Source organism: Rhinopithecus bieti, unplaced genomic scaffold (genome assembly GCF_001698545.2).
Source record: "Rhinopithecus bieti isolate Rb0 unplaced genomic scaffold, ASM169854v2 scaffold_13617, whole genome shotgun sequence".
NCBI lineage: Eukaryota > Metazoa > Chordata > Mammalia > Primates > Cercopithecidae > Rhinopithecus > Rhinopithecus bieti.
This window is the reverse complement of record NW_016807714.1, coordinates 1,361,893-1,366,620: the sequence shown is the minus strand read 5'-3', so window position 1 is coordinate 1,366,620 and position 4,728 is coordinate 1,361,893. Positions and strand designations below refer to the sequence as shown.

Here is a 4,728-nt window from a genome sequence, read left to right as displayed (position 1 = left end):
TTTTTTTTTTTTTTTTTTTTTTGAGACACAGTCTTGCTCTGTCTCTCAGGCTGGAGTGCAGTGCCTTGATCTCGGCTCACTGCAATCTTTGCCTCCCAGGTTCAAGTGATTCTCCTGCCTTAGCCTCCTGACTAGATGGAGCTACAAGTGTGTACCATCATACTTGGCTAATTTTTATATTTTTAGTAGAGATGGGGTTTCACCATGTTGGCCAGGCTGGTCTCAAACTCCTGACCTCAAGTGATCTGCCCACCTTGGCCTCCCAAAGTGCTGGGATGACAGGCATGAGCCACCGCGCCCAGCCAGATGTGATCGTTAAAATGGGGTCATAGCAAAGTAGGGTGGGCCGTAACTCCAACATGATGACATCCTTATAAGAAGAGATGCAGGGGCAGGAGGAAGACGGCCATGTGACATGGAGGCACAGACTGGGGCCAGGCAGCCTCCGGTCAAGGACGCCTTGAATCCACGGCCCCCCAGAAGCTGGGGAGCCTAAAGTGAATTCTCTCTCTGGGCCCCCAAGAAGGAGCCCGTCCTACCAACACCGTGAGCTTGGACTTCTGGTCTCCAAGACTGTGAGAAAATACATTTCTGGTGTTTGAAGCCACCGAATTTGCACTTGGCGCTTTGTCACCAAAGAAAACTGGTGCAAGTACCAACCTCCTCCCAAAAATGCCCTCTGGCCACAAGTTCCTGCCCACTCCAGTCTGCCAGAGACAAGAGGGGCAGCGCCATGCCCACCCACCCTCACAGACAGACTTGTGCCTCACATTCTGCCCAAGGCTGACGTGCTGGGCACAGTGTGGGCGGGAAGAGCCACAGGGAGAACGATGGCAGGGCAGAGGGGCACCAGGATGCCAGGGTCAGCATGAGGCCCTTCCACGGGTGGGCAGCTCCTGACAGTGTGCCGGTGCCTGTGGAAGTGACCCAGCTGTGGCCTTCAGCTGACCACGCAGGGAGAGCTGGGAGCAGGCAGAGGCTGGGCAGGTGGCCACTCAGGCTTCAAGTGGTGTGGACATCTGGGTGGAGAGTCAGAAAACACTGGCTGTAGGGCCTGGAGCCCAGGACATGGGCCGAACTCAGGTGCCGATGTGCCAGTGGTCAGTGGGGCTGGGCCCTGGGTGAAGGGAGAACATGGGGCACAGGGAGAGAAACTGAGGCTAGAACCTTTCACACAGCCCTGCTGAGGACCAGGCAGAGATGTGGAAACTGGTGAAGGAAACACAAAGGGACCACGAGCTTCAGGGCAAAGTCCAGAGCTCCTGAGAGGATGCGCCCACTGCACGGGGAGGCGGCCGCACAAGGCACAAGACCAAGGGGGCTGCTGGGACCACCTCGGCTGCCCCAATCTTGAGTTCTTCTGATGGGCCTACTCTCTCCAGGGTGACTGCCGACTGCCAATCCCAACAGCCCCGCTGTTGCAGGCCCTGCTCCAAAGCACAATCTAAACTTGGTATTTTCAAACACTTACTTTTAATTTTCTCCAAACTGCTTAATGTGAGATAACACCTGTTTGCAGCTAGTGGGCTGATCACCTTTCTATGTGTACGTTGGCTGGCTGCGTGGTTCTGGCCCTTTCTCGCCCCATTTTTCTGAGCTGTAGTCTTCCCTTCTGATTTCATAGCAGTTCTTCCCAAATCTGCTTTGAAAAGCAGCTCAGAGGTGCAGGCCGGACTGCCCAGGCCTAGTCTTGGCTCTCCCACTCCACAGTTGTATGGCCTGGGATGAGTTACTCAGCCTCTTTGTGCCTCAGTTTCCTCACCTATAAAATGGGGCAGTGGCTGGGCACGGTGGCTCATGCCTGTAATCCCAGCACTTTGGGAGGCTATGGCGAGCAAATCATGAGGTCAGGAGTTCGAGATCATCCTGGGCAACATGTTGACACCCGTCTGTACTAAAAATACAAAAAATTAGCCGAGCATGGTGGCAGTCACCTGTAATCCCAGTTACTTGGGAGGCTGAAGCAGGAGAATCGCTTGAACCCGGGAGGCAGAGGTTGCAGTGAGCTGAGATCACGCCACTGCACTCCAGCCCGGGCGACAGTGTGAGATTCTGTCTCAAAAAAAAAAAAAAAAAAAATAGGGCGGTGGTAGCATCTGACCCAGGGCTGCTGTGAGGCTCCCCTGGGCTGATGCAGATGTGGTACAGAGGGCCAGGCTGGGGTGTGAGTGCCAGTTCCCACTGGCCTTAGGCCCCATCCACTGCTGCTCCTAGCGCCATGGGTGAGCCTTTCCACTTCTTATGAAGTAGAGAAAACTATTTATAGTATCTTCTTTGGTAATTTTTCTTGTTGATGTTCATCTGCAGTTCTGTGCATTTTTTCAGAACAAATTCCTTTATCTGTCATATCAAACTTGTTAATCTTTCCCTTTGTGATTTATACTTTTTTGTATCTTAAGAAATCACCTTAAACCCAGCCTGTAAGAATCAAAAGGTGCAGGTGCTCCCGACAGTCCTGGGAGGCTCGCCGGACCCTGGCTCTCCATGCTTGGGGCAACCATCTCACACCCTTTTCTCGCCACAAACCCCTCCTCACAATGGGCTGACAACCTCACCCAAGAGGACCCTGAGACCACTGGAACCCACACCTATGCTCTGTGCCTCCTACACCCCCCACCTGGCTCCCGTGTAGCCAGTGGTCCCCATAAAGCCTCCCTCTAACACAGACCCTGCAACAACCCTACAATAGCAAAGGCCCTGAGAGGCGCCACCCAGACAAAAAATCTCCACCTGTACCCCTCATCCCCTTCATGGGGCCACTGGCCACTTCCAGCACTGCCTTCGGGGTCACCGGCACCTCCAGGCGCAAACCCGATGGTCGACTCAGGCCCTGCGGGACTCTCCTCGGAAGCTCCCAAGAATCTGTGACGACAGATTCACAGAGGAGCTGGCACCTCTGAGTCTAGCACACAGGAATGCAGACCAGCTTCAGCTTCTGGTCCTCCAACAGCATCCTGCTGAATTCCTGTCACCTCTAATAATTTGTGGGAATGCACTGGGATTTTTATATAAACATTTTATTAAGTGAAGACCAAAAACCTTTGGTTTCTTCCATTCTTTGTCTGGGTGGTTCATTGTAAGATTTCGGTTTTTCGTTTTGTTTTTTTGAGACAGGGTCTGTCACTCAGGCTGGAGTGTAGTGACACCAACTTAGCTCACTGCAGCCTCAATCTCCTGGGCTCAAGTGATCCTCCCACCTCAGCCTCTCAAGTAGCTAGGACTACAGGTGCGTGACACTGTACCTGGCTTATTTTATTTTATTTTATTTTAGAAACAGAGGTCTCACTATGATGCCCAGATTGGTCTCAAACTCCTGGGTTCAAGCGATCCAACCACCTTGGCCTACCAAAGTGCTGGGATTACAGGTGTAGGTCACCATGCCCCACCTGAGTTTTTTTTTTGGAGACGGAGTCTCACTCCGCCACCGAGACTGCATTCCAGTCTCGGTGGCGGAGTGAGACTCCGTCTCCAAAAAAAGGTGGCTCACTGCAACTTTTTCCTCTCGGGTTCAAGCAATTCTCCTGCCTCAGCCTCCTGAGTAGCTGGGACTATAGGTGCACGCTGCCACACCCGACTAATTTAATTTTTTTGTATTTTAGTAGAGACAGGGTTTCACTGTGTTGCCCAGGCTGGTCTCAAACTCCTGAGCTCTGGCAAGCCGCCCACCTTGGCCTCCCAAAGTGCTAGGATTATAGGCATGAGCCGCTGTGCCCGGCCTAGACTGAGTTTTTAATAAGAATCAGCAATGAGCGTGGTGGCCATGTGGTTTTCCTTCTTACATCGATCAGTGTGAGGGCCATCCTCCCAATGTGGAACTGGCCTCTCACCTCTGGGGCGACCCCCCGTCAGGACAGAGCCAGCCCCTACGCCAGGCAATATGGATTTTGCTCACAGGGTCAGCAATCACAGCGGGGGAGGTGAGGTGATAGGAATCTGCTTCGGTCCAAGTTTTGGAATATCGAGGGTCACCGTATCCCAACAAAGGCACCTGAAACCATCTCTGACTTGGGTTCAGCAACAGGGGCATGGACGGGGAGGGCGGACCCTGAGTGAGGATAGTCCCTAGATCTCTTTCGTGGTGACACTCAGGTCACAAAAAGAATTTGGGGCCTGGTGCAGTGGCTCACGCCTGTAATCCCAACACTTTGGGAGGCTGAGGCAGGCAGATCACTTGAGGTCAGGAATTCACAACCAGCCTGGCCAACATGGGGAAATCCTGTCTCTACTAAAGATACAAAAATTAGCTGGGCGTGGTGGCAGGCACCTCTGGCCGCAGCTACTCGGGGAGGATCACTTCAGCCTGGGAGGCAGAGGTTGCAGTGAGTCGAGATCACACCACTGCACTCCAGCCTGGGAGACAGAGCGAGACCCTGTCTCCAAAAAAAAAAAGAAAAAACATTTGGAAACTGCCCGTTTGCTTCATTTCCCTGGGGTGACACAGCCCCGAGGACTGGGAGAGCCCACTGCAGAGCCCGCAGAGCACTGCCTGGAACTGGTGATCTCCTAGAGCACTCACTGCCGGGCTTTCAGAGGTGGCTGCACTGGGGCACGCGGTCCCCTCGGTGGCCCTCGCTGGTCCCTTGTGGTCCCCACGCCGCCCCTCACCGTCCCCCCACAGTCCCTGCACCGCCCTTCACGTCCCCTTGAGGTCCCTGCACCGCCCCTCACCATGCCCCCACCGCCCCTCACCGTCCCCCCACGGTCCCCGCACTGCCCCTCACGTCCCCT

At 54.1% G+C, this 4,728-nt stretch overlaps 1 protein-coding gene across 1 annotated transcript in view; it reads right to left on the bottom strand.

Annotated features, from left to right (window-relative positions):
- Nucleotides 1-4,728, bottom strand: part of MROH1 (maestro heat like repeat family member 1) — a 130,452-nt gene that overhangs the window by 79,604 nt on the left and 46,120 nt on the right.